The 12,648-nt window shown below is 40.3% G+C and overlaps 2 long non-coding RNA genes across 2 annotated transcripts in view; one reads left to right on the top strand and one right to left on the bottom strand.

Annotated features, from left to right (window-relative positions):
* The window catches only part of LOC139635147 (uncharacterized), a 26,750-nt gene extending 24,022 nt beyond the window's left edge, over positions 1-2,728 (top strand). Inside the window, exons 3-4 of the long non-coding RNA XR_011694131.1 lie at positions 995-1,056; positions 1,387-2,728. This is a non-coding gene — a long non-coding RNA (uncharacterized lncRNA). The remainder of the gene's footprint in view (positions 1-994; positions 1,057-1,386) is intronic.
* Positions 1-12,648, bottom strand: part of LOC139635149 (uncharacterized) — a 24,562-nt gene extending 11,914 nt beyond the window's left edge. The window contains exon 1 of the long non-coding RNA XR_011694133.1: positions 12,544-12,648. This is a non-coding gene — a long non-coding RNA (uncharacterized lncRNA). The remainder of the gene's footprint in view (positions 1-12,543) is intronic.

Below are 12,648 nucleotides of genomic sequence, written 5' to 3'. Positions count from 1 at the left end.
TCAGCATCTTCTGAAAAAACCCAAATGATTCATATGAGCATTTTCTGATCTACGTCCTCTTTGTTGAAGTTTAGGTAACAAAACTACTTTGCTGGTTAGGAGAAGATTGTGGTTAAAATACAAACAATGCTGACTGTTCATAGAAAACCAAATGCAAACTGGGGTCTCCAGTACCAACCCACCGCCAACCATCCTCCCTGACTGCACCAGCTAAGTGATGCGACCTCTGATACGGCCTATAGGAGTTTCTCCTGAAATAGTGTCCCTATGGCGGCAGGAGTACTGGACCTTGGTTGTGACGTTATACAATAATAAACACACGGACTGTACCAAGAGTGCACCCCAACCTCCTCCTGAAGTGGACTTTGTCGCTCTATAAACTACGTCACTTCACTTTAGATCCTGTCGTAATTACTACAACCACTAGATGTCGCCTAGCAACAAAACCTAACTATGGGTCACAATAACCTGCTGCACAGACGACTTGTGGGCTTGTGTTTTTTTTTTTTACAGGACTGACAAACTATCATCTGATTGAATTGAACTGAACTTAAACTGGTAAACTATCCTGTGGGGACATTATAAGCCACCGTGTTTACAGTGCACAAATCTCGAAGCAGCTCTTCAGTCTAAATCGCTGTGAATGTGATTTTTTTAAATACATGAAAGGAAAAAAAAAATCACGATACAAACATTTTAAGAAAGTTACAGTAAATTTAAAAGATAGATTATATTTTTATTTATACTTAAGTCAAACGTACCCTCAAAAAACCATGTCCTGTCATGTTTTCTTTTCATTACATGGTGCATTCTGTCACTATTTGTTTGCCAATAGCTTTTGTGTCACAACTGCTTTCTACATCTGACCAACACCAGCTGACTGATCAAAAGCTGAAGATATAAAAAAATAAACAGCATTTTTTATTACAAGCACAATTTTGCATATAAGCTTCTCTAATATCTCTCAGATGTATTTTTGCCATTTTCTCCCCAGATTCCCTCTGATTTTGAAGTTCTGCTGAGGTGTCACCATCACGCATGTTTAGCTATGCACAGGTAGGAAGGCGCCTTTCTCCCATCAGCCATGATTTGTCAAAGCAATTTGAGTTCTTGCAGAAGCTACTGTAGGTCCTCCTCTTAAGCAACCAAAAGCACATAGCGCTGACAGGATCTTTATTCAAATGAAGATCCTGTCAAGAGAGATTAACTGTTCATGAGCCCACACAGGGACTTCCATGCCAAAAACTACAAATATTATACCACTGACTAGAGATTTAACATCACTTCATGTCCTCAGAGGTCTTCCTCTCGTTCCTGCTCTTGAGCATGACTTTAAAAAATATTACTTTCTCTTCTTTTTTTCTATCTTCTCCTAATCTACCTCAGGCTTGTAGGTACTGTCTTGCTGTTGCATGTTTCTTGATCTGGAGCCGTCTTGTCAGGAGAAGGCTGGGATTGGACAGTTTGCAGCTGAAGGGACAAGTAACTGTGAATTCCTCCTCTCTGAAGTTAAGCACAAGAATGTAATATCTTCCTCCTCCTCCTTCACCTTGTCCTTGCTTTGGTCCCCTCTCTTCCTCCTCACTCCTGCTCTGTTTTATCTCGTCCTTGTGCTCGTCCTCTCCCCTCATCCTCCTCCTCCTCCTCCTTCTAGTAAAAGACTCGAGTGTCCTTTGAAGCTATTTTTGTTCCCTGTTTCAGTCTTTACTATTCCAGGTTGAATTAGCGGGAGGATGCACAAGACACACCAAACCCAGGCAGACATAGTCTGAGCAGATGTAGAACGTCTGTATATAGTAAGAGATAGTTCATGTAAACAGTTAGATATTGCATATCTACTAAATCAATACAAATCCAATACTTATATCCTTATATCCTTGTCTCGTATCCTTTTATCCCCCTTCAGTCTTGACGTGAAGCTTGAAGGGAATCTGTGTCACAGTCTGACAGGCTGAAATTAAGTGTTATTATTAAATAAAAAATATTTGCATGATGGGTAGATGTGTCAGTTAGTAATGTCAGTTACATTTATATTATTCTGATGTGTAACCCACTGTTCAGCATTGACACGTACAACAGTCATTTTCATGACTTGTACAGTATATATGGTACTTTTTACTGCTGGTATTTTCCATCCAATCTCCCTTCAAAGAATGAATACTTTAATAATCAGCTGGCCTCTTTATTTTCTCTGTCAGTAACTGATCAATTGTTTAGATCATTAAATATCAGAAAGTCATGAAAAATGCTCATCACAGTTTCCCAGGCCCCAAGTAACATTTTCAAATTGTCTTATTTTGTATGACAAACAATGTAAGGCCTCAGTTATGGCAGATGCAAACACACGGACACTGTGGTTGTGTAGTTGTTATTATACTTCTTTCTATAACAGGTGGTTGTCTTGTAGCGTAGTTGACGCACAGACTTGTGTGGACACGACAAATTTGAGGGGACTTCAAGCCCCAAAATATTCAATTTCCTCTGGTGTAAAACATCAACAAAAAGTAGCGCACGCATTTCAGAAGTTGGAAGCAGATGAACAAATGAACAGCTGTTGATTAATTTTGTGTCAGTCAACTAAACGACTCATCATTTCACCACTAAAGGCAATCAGCCTTCAGTTGCCTTTTGACGCCTCCTCCCATTTCATGTCTTAAAACTTTCCTACTGGAGTTTTCTTGTCAACAGATGTTTACATTCAGAGCTTCACCAAAACACACAGTGTGAATCCTTGATGGCCTAACAAACATGTTTTATGAGAAGAAAAATGCAAAGTTTTGTAACATTTTAAGCTTTTGTCTTCTCTGTCTTCAGCTGCTGCTTTAATACACTGAATAGTGTGAAACCATCAGTAGGAAATGTGCATCATTTCACCCTTGTCCAACAGTGAGGATGAGATACAAATGAAAAGAGGAGCCATTCATCTACAGGAGGAAAAGAATACACACACAAGCTGAAATAAATAGCAGAATACAATATTGTTGTTATAGAGATGCTTGTGGTCAAAAATTGCACAAGGCACCTTTAATTTATTAGATTTATGAACACAAATCCATCTCTGACTGTGTAAAACACTGTGCAGACGCACGTAGAGATTTCTTGTCCTGGTCATTTCCTTTTTAATAACTACACTAATGTCTGAAAATTATCAGAACACTTTATTGATGTTAAAACAGGTGAGTGGAGTCACAGTTTCTTGTAGGCGGGAAGCTACGACTGTGTGTGTAGGTGGGAAGCCGTGCATCCACGTGATATCACTGCTCTCCATCAGAAAATTTCTATCAGCAGATAAAACAAGGAGGAACAACATCTCGGACAAGATACGCCCACTAATCTTCAACACTTATCAACGCTTCCCTGCTAATATCTCCTCCTCTAGTTTTCCCTCCCTCACTTCTCCCCCTTGTACACACTGAGCCCCCACCCACCCGACCCCTCCCTGACCACACACACACACACACACACACCGCCCAACTCCTCTCCCACCACGCCATTGTGAACGCCAGCCGCCTTGGCAATGTGCTGCCGTGTGATACTGAGAGAGGGCAATTCAGCCCCTCATAAAGAGCGGGCTATAATCTCCTCCCAGCGACAGGTCCACCTACCCCACCCACGCGCTCGCTCACCTCCACGTACACATGCGAGCCCACCACGCTGCACCTCCACACATACACGGTGACGACTTAAAGCTGCACCCGGAATGACACGCACCATTATAAATAGTCTAATCTATATGGTAATAGTGTTGTATTCTACAAGCAGAGAATAGGGATAAGATAACATTGTGACTTCAGGGTTTGTACTGCCTTCTATGGTAATTGTTATCAAAGGTTATTTGGGATGACATCGGTGGCTCCTTGTGATTGGCTGGGCCCTGTTATTTACGATATGAATTATGATAACCATGATGTCTCTCTGCTCCTCTCCCTCACCGCTGCCTCGCCAGCCGCCAGATACAATAAATTGCTATCGTTAATCATGGCGCTTTGTTCTGCCATGATTACCCCTCCGCCGCAATAAGAGTTTTATTTAAGGGAGAATATGGATTTGTCATCCTTCTGGCGGCAAAATGAAACTGACAATATTTTATGTCCTGACATTTAATTTGTAAAAGCGGACGCAGGCTGCATTTGCATTTTATGACACACTCTCTCTCCCTCGCTTTCTCTCTCTCTCTCACTGATCTATCTCTCTTCCCTCCTCCTCGATGTCTTCCTCTCCTTTTATACATAGAGTGGAGGTGACATTTGTGGATCAGGTTGGGGCTGGAACGAGAGCAGAGGGAAGGAAAAAGGCGAGGCGATGAATGCTTTTGAATGTCGTCCAGAGTTTACGTGTTTTATTCGCTCGCTGCCTAGTCGACAAAATGAACTAAAAATAGTTGAGTTTGGCAGATCAGTGTCGCTGATTTACATAACACTGTTGTGCTAAAGGATCCTCTTATCTCGACAGTATCATTACACTCCACCAGGTGATAAGCTTTTTCTTTATTGACAACGTGTTCCTGTTTTTTTCATCAGGCTTCATCTGATGTTGAAGTTCATTGAAATGTTGTTGAGTCTTTGAAAGTGATTGAAAAGTCATTTTTTCATGTCATAGGACGAACAGCATCATGAAAAGGAAAATTACATTTTTTTTACTCAGGATGTTATTTTTGTAGTTTTCATGTATGCTAATATTTTATCATGGTGAAAAAAAGGCCAGAGCTGGGACAAAACTTTAGAAGGAGCCTCATAATAAACACAAAGTGAACTTTGTGAACTGAAACATTCACCTTTTCTGCAGATTGACTGGTTATATGTGAGCAAAATTGATCCTTTTTTAACTTTTTGTCTACATTATGGTAATAATGTTTGCCCTGGCTGCACACACCTGACGCTGCTTTTTGCTAAACACTGAGAAAAGAGTTTCCACTCTGTTAATGACACCGTAAGATTTTACCCACAGAGGTAATGGCTGAGATCTGGGGACAGTTGGAAGAGAACAGCATGAAATCACAAAGACTCGGAGACGATCAAGGATTATAAACAAATTAGAGCTGAACAATATACAAGAAAAAAATTTGAGATATGAGTGAAACGTTAAGGTGGAATGATCATTTTTGTATTTTATTTCACTAAAAATATAAAAATGATGGTTTGTTTTTTGTTGGGGTTTCTACCAAACATGCCTGTTCCCATACGTCTGGTTTATGGTCTCAAAAATCCTGCAGCTCTGGACATTACCTTTGGCCATATTGCGATTTTGATAATATTTCAATAAATTGTTCAGCACACGTCTGTGGTAAATACAGAAAATGAACCACAAAATCAAAGAGAGAGAGAGTTTGCAATGATTTAAACATTTCCCTTCATCCAATCATTTTGTTAAAATGACCGTTTGTTTACAACCTGACAGCTCATGTCCCTATTGGTGATGACTTGAAGAATCCTTACACCCTTAGTTTTGATTAATAGAAGAGAACACAGGTGGTTTCATGTGAAGTGCAGAAGCATCTGAAGTAAAGATTGTGGATCAGAATAATGACGCTGCTACACAGATTTGACTTTCAAGTGGTTTAAGTTATGAGAAGAAAAAAAAAAGAAGTGTCCTTGATCCCCTTCACTGTCATGTTTTGGAAAAGTTAATAACCAAACAACAGAGTAAACAAATAAAAATATTAAAAAATGTCTGTGAACTTCTGTATTTTAAAAATGTTAATTAGAATTTATTGTGACGTTATCTGTCAGATTTTTATTTGCAAAGGGGACAATACCACATTAGTGGGTCATTCTACTCTTGTGAACATGATGCATATGATGCCCTTGAAGGCATCACGAAGCACAGAACCACCGCTGAACCTTTGAACAGTTTCCTTGAAATATCAACAATCAACAGTATTAATGAAGATGTTTTTAATAAGCAGATCTACGGCTGTTTACAGCTGCACTGCCACTGGGATCCATATTTAAACACCCACCGCGCTCACACACACACACACACACACACACACACACACACACACACTTCCTCGTACACACTGTGAGGGCTCTCCAGGAGATAACCGTGGTGAAGTCGAGCTATTTCCTTTTCCTGTTTGTGTGGTGCCAGGCGAGCCACCCTGCTGCCACCGAGGAATGTTGATAATGCTGGCCCCGGGCCCCTGTGTGCACACACGCACACACGCAACAACAACACAACACACACAGACACTAACAGACAACGCCCATGTTATTTCACCAATGGCAAAAAACTTAATACATGTAAACATGATGGGGAATAAACTCCTTGAAAAACAAAAAAAAAGCCCCAAGAGAAGACTAGACTTTGAATGACTTTGACCCTCTGTTGCCTTAGCTGACTTGAACACACACACTTTCACACATTCACACACATACACACACACACACACACACACACACACACACACACACACACACACACACACACACACACACACCATAGCGTCCCTCTCTTTCTCTCAGCTCCACCTTCCTCTCACTTCCCTGACCTTCCAGTCCAGGGGGGATGGAAAGAGACAGTGAGCCCACTGGAACCTTGGGCTGAGTTATGCAGGAGTGAGCTTTGAATAATTGTCCCGCAATATGAGTGTCTCTGATTAATTGCCTGAGATAAGGTCTGCTTTCCTCCCCACTCCTCCCATCTGTACCCCCCCCCCCCCCCCTCTCCTCTCCCCTCCCCTCCATCCCTCCCCAGCTCCAGCTCCCAGGCCTGCCTGCCTGCCTGAGCTCCCATAATCAGCACGGACTACTGAGAGAGAGAGAGAAACTATTTAACTGACCCTGTCATCTCGGAGCACGATGATGGCTGTCCTAATTACTCAACAATAACAAAGGCCCTCATTTAGCTCTGACGGCTGCCTGCAATCAGCAGTTCTATGAATAACTTAACAAATAGGAATGAGGTAGAAAAAACGTATTTACAGGCACATTAATTCAAGGCCAGAAGACAATACGTGTCACCTCCAGCTAACTCTGGATTCAGGTGACAATCAATAGGTGTGTGTGTGTGTGTGTGTGGGTGGGCATGCATGTGTGCATAAAATCTTTTACATGCATGTGAGTTGGGGTTTGACTAATTAAAAGGTGGATATCTACTGTATTTTGGATGATATTCAGTATCCAGGTAGATTTTAAATCCCAGCATGAAACATGATTCTTTAAATGATGCTTTAAATAATTATGATTGACTGAATCTTTTCAAACATAATCATTAGTCATAGAAAAATACATAATAATAAATCTGTCCATGTCACAATAGGTTTCATGAGGATGAGAAGTTTTAGCACAAGGAAAGTGTTGCTTATACCTCAAGACAAAAGGAGTGATATTTTAAAAATGAGTATCTACAAATTGGATGACATGTTTACATATGCAGGTTGTCGTGTCAAAATATGAACATTTTAAAAGTGTACAAACATTTCCTTTATTTCTATACTTACAAGTAGTAATTGCACAACATAAAAATGTTCTGTTACAAGTTAAAGTCTTGCATTTCTAATTCTAAATGTCCTCAAAATATAAAAAGTAAAAGTACTCATAATTAATGACAGTATATTACAGTATATTATCAGCTTACATTTTATCTAGAAAAATATATCAAAATCACCAAATTTACAGCATTTGTGGGAAGTAACTCAGTGACTCATACTTTTTTCTGCTGCTGTATATTTCTACCTTTTAGTTAAATGTTCTACTTTTTACTCCACAACATTTAGTTGATAACTTAAGCTTCTAGATTCAGATTGATAATATAACATCTAATCAATACATCCATGTATTATTATTGGTTAAGATAAGACTTTATTGATCCAAGGAGAAATTAACATTAGCCTCATCTTTACCAGCTGCAACATTAACATAATAACAAGATATAATGGATGTTATTCTGAAATGGACCATTCAGCATTATGTGCACTTTTAGTTTTGGCACTTTTGTACTTTGACTTTTACTCCTAACAGAGTACTTCTACACAGTTCTACACTTTTAGTAAAAGATCTGTATGTGTTTTTTTATTGATACATGTATTTTATGCACCACTGTTACAGATACTAATGATAGTGGTTCTTTTAACCCGATTAATACCAATTATCCAATGACTCCTGCTTTGGCAACATTAAAAACAAACATTAAAAAATACCACAAACATTTAAACACATTTCTTTGAAAGATTTCTTAATCACATTTACCTCCATTGATTCTAGTTTATCTGAAATAGATGTGTTTCAGTTCTACTAAAACCTTGCAACAGAATTTTAAAAAATTAAATTAGTTGCATTTGAGGATCAAACTATTGATTACTGAGGTATCGATCAGCTTATGCCAAGTTCCCTTTGGATGGTCTAATCAATACTACCCTGCTTATGTATGAGAGGTGCATTATATCCATCATATCAGAGGGGAATAACAGACCAGATCTGATGTCTAATAAAAAGAAAACTAACACCCTGACATTGTGGCCTAAGCTCAGCCTGTGTGTTTAATTGTGTGTCTGTCTGTGTCAGAAGCCGAGTATCAGCCTCTGTAACCACAGATAGCACCTGGACTTTGTTGAACAGACTATTTACATATCAAACAGCCTCAGGCATGTTGTCACGGCCCGCTTGGAAGACACACACAGAAAAGAAGGGCATTTCCTCCAAAAAAAATATAAATATATATAAACAACACAAGCAAGTGAAAAGAGTTATAATGGAAGCAGGCGAACTGTGTGGAGCTCCATTTACTGATAAACACACCGGGGCCTTTATAGTGTTACAATAAAATGGCAGACCTGGACACGGGCGCACAAACACACACAAACAGGGCAGTGAAGACAAGTTGTATAAAGTTTGACTGGAATTTTAGAGCGTTTGGGGAGAAAAGATAGAGAGGGAGAGGGGAGAAAGAGGATGTGAGGAGGGGGGAGATAGATGGGGAGGGGAAGCAAAAGCCGAGCGCGCACTTGACACTCAGCTAATGGTAAATCCTCAGCTTTATACTGTAATTTACTGCAGAGCCTTCAGGCCAAACTGCCTTTGAAGTGCTCCGAAATGTCAAATCAATTATTACTTAAATGAAAAAAAGAATTCAATTTACGCGTTTCATGATAATCGGTAACATTTCATGATAGAAAAAAAAAAAGAAAAAAAAAAGCAAACCAATTTGAGACGATTTGAGCCCTGGCTCCATTTTTCAGTGCAATTCTTTTTTATTCGTCCTACTCAGATATGCTGATTGGAATATAAAGTTGTTGATGATTGCGTCTTTTCTTCCGTCTTCTCCTTTCTTGTGTCATCATGATCGCGGAGTACGGAAAATCAATTTGGCAGTATAATACTCTTCATCAATTGGAACTGGGTGATAATGATGTTCTACACCTGTGTGTGTGTGTGAGAGAGAGTGTGTGTGCTGAGTGAGAGTAGCGTGGAACAATACGCCTTCTTCATGATTCATTACGTCCTAATGTCGCTGCGTGAATAAAGACGGCGCGGGCCCTCTGAATTACACACTCCTCACACTAATGGCTCTGAAAATAGGCCGAAACCAGCGCGCGTGTCCCAGCCGCCCTCCTCCCCGCGTGCCGGTCTTTGTTCACTGACAGGTAAAGCAGACGAGCCACGAAGAGTGTGGCTTTTCTCGACGACATGCTGCTGATGACAATGCTGCCCGTTACATCTGTATCAGCGATGGCGGCTTATATGAACATCGTTTTTTTTCCCCCCTTTGACAGCAAGTGAGCGTGCTGAACTTTCCATGACCAGTTTTTCTTTTCCAAAGACTTAAAGGGTCAGTTCACCTAAATTTGAACATAAGATTTTTCAGTTACTCCAGTGGTATTTAACCATTCAGACACAGGTAGATTTCCGCTGCCACCACACAGTTATACAGGTAAATTCAAAGCTGTTTTGTTTGTCTCAAGGAATTTTAATTACATTACATTGCACATAGTGTTCAGTGGGTTTTTTAAATTTACAAGTAGGGAAAAGCAGTTCAAGAGGTGGAAACTCTAAAAATGTAAGAAAACCAAGTATATCTGCTTGATTACCATTAACATGACTGTTTGTTTTCTAGTTTGTGCTGGCCCTTTAAGGGTCACATATTTTACACTTCTCCAGTGTTTAGTTTTAAGTGTTGATATCCATAAGAAGTTTAATCTCAGTGTAGTTTTACATCTCCTCTCTCAGGCTTCTCTCCGGAGCTCCAGTAACAACAGGTCAGTCAGCCAATCAGAAGAGAGACTCAGAGGCTCTCTTCTGATTGGCTGACTGCTTTCTGAGTGATCTAATGAAAATAAACCAGATTTCAGGTAAACACTTAGAGAAACCTGAGGAGTCCAGGTGGGTGGGGCTTGGGGCATTGCTGAGAGCAGTGACTGCTTTGTTGTGACATCACAAAGTTCCAGAAGTCCTAACGGCTGGTTTTCAGGCTCAGTTTCTGAATACAGGCTGTGTGCATTTCTCTGTGGACTGAGGCTTTGATACTTTCACAGTATTAATATAGAACCTAGACCTGCTTTATAATCAAAAAACACATGAAAATTTCACTTTGTACAAAAAGGGACCTTTAAATGGACTTGTTTGGTGGTCCTTGGTCAAAGGTTCAGCTCCAATTACTTGTTTCCCAAGCTGATTTCTGCATCCAAACCATCTGAAACCATGTTGTAAGTGGTATTTAAAGGCCAAAACTTTTTGTTAATACTTTTGTTTTCCAGTTGTTACCAGTTGTGCTTATGTTTGATTCTATTATAGCAGCATTTCCCACACTGAGAGTTTATTTGCGGTGGACGGTTCATTGGAGGGGGTTTCATGTTGTGCTGCTGTTGCATAGTAACTCACATTTCTGACAAGACAACTTGTTCCAATCCACTTGTTTCCAATCAAACTGAACTTTCACTTTTCAGACCTTTGAAAAGAATGAAAGTAAAAATAAATCTGTGTGCTACTAAAATAATAATACAACCACTTAACTGTGAAATAGTAACTACGAAATGATGTTTCTAATTGACAAAACAATGTGAAATGTTAAAGTTCATTGGTAGAAAAATTGTATTGATCTTTGAGAACACATTTCCCATGATACCACAGTTTCTTGTACACTTTGCCCTCTCCTGATGCAGGGTGAGAGGAAGCTGAAAGTCCCTTTGGATAATTAGAAAAGTCAAATCAATTTAAAATTTAGAAGTAGCTAAAATTTCTGGTGTGTATCTTCTACTTCATGTTAAATATTCCTTCCTCAGTAATTTGTGAGTTTTTCTTTTTTGATTCTGGGTACAGAAACACTGAACAAACATTATCCCAAAAAACATCTGAATATGCAGCTTTAGACTAGAAATGACTAGAAATGAAATGAGGCAGAAGAAAGAGAAAGTGCAGGACGATACAAAACTGCTGCATCAACAAAAAATTCAGCAGTGGTAGGTTGGATGAGGAAACTCTTATACTCTCCTCTCAGCAGGAGAGAAGTTAAAACAAACATTCACACGGGAAATACTTAAAAGCCAATATACAAGTTCAATATAACAGTAATTGGCCCTGATTCCGTCAACTCTATCTGAGGAGACTGTATCAAAACATTATGTTTTAGAAAATATCCTAGAATATTTATGTTCCATATGTGAAATAATGACATTTCTGAGGAGTCAAAACTGTCAACAATAAATAAGACATGTATTGATTAGGCCGCAAGTCTAGAGGAAAGCTAAAGGTGACCCAAAACTAGAAGCTAAAAGGGCTTAAAAAGCCCTTAAAGTAACATTAGAACAGCTAAAGTAAACCCCCTTAAATCTGTATTTAAGAGCTGATACCTAATTTATAATAAATGGCTGGAACTGGCCACGTACTATGAGTCCAGGAAGTCGACCACCCTGCGTGACCACTTAGACAGTCTCAGTGACTCCTGGTCTGAGTCAGCTGTAGACTGGATTCAGGGCGGTGGAGGGGGGCAAACGGGGGTGGAGAGGGTAGAACAAGAAGTGGGTAAGGAGGGAGAAAAGAGGAAAAGGAGCAGACAGACACACAGCCAAGCACCCACATCTCTTTCTCTCTCTGTTCCCTCCCTTTGTGCACCGTGTGGAATAACATACCTTTTATTTCCCCCCCCTCCCCTCTTTGTAAAGCGATCAGGGCCCCTGATAGTGATGGCGATTACAAAACCACAGGAGCAGCCTCCCCACCAAAACAAAGTGTTTTTCAGCTCCTGTTTTTTCAGCGCCTGGCGCCACCCGGAGTACTGTAAACAATAAACACGGGCCAACTTTTCGCCTTGATTCACTCCGGGGCGACGTCCACACATCATCGTAGGTACAGTGTGTCATTGTGAGCAATCGCTGGGGCCTTTCAGAGGCAGAAGCGTGCAGGATTGAGTGACAGGCAGAAGTCTGCACACTTCCTGTGAATTTGTCACAAACACACACACACGCACGCATGCACGCACAAGGCCGGCTCTGCAAAGTTTGGCTTTTCCACCTCTTATCGACTTCACCTGTCTTTTGTCTCCACAACCTCAGGCCTTGTATGACGACTTCCACCAAAATAAACACTTTCACAAACATGCGTGTGCTACCTTTTGTTAAAAAGAGCGTCCTCTCCGTCGGCGCGGCCTCCCTATCTTTACATCTGCCGTGGCCAGCTCGCAGCCCTGGCTTGCGTCGAAGCGGTTCTGTTAAAC

The sequence above is a fragment of the Trachinotus anak genome, unplaced genomic scaffold, assembly GCF_046630095.1.
Source record: "Trachinotus anak isolate AG129_WGS33_773 ecotype Australia unplaced genomic scaffold, CSIRO_AGI_Tana_v1 ptg000018l, whole genome shotgun sequence".
Taxonomy (NCBI): Eukaryota; Metazoa; Chordata; class Actinopteri; order Carangiformes; family Carangidae; genus Trachinotus; species Trachinotus anak.
This window is presented reverse-complemented; position numbering and strand designations above follow the sequence as displayed.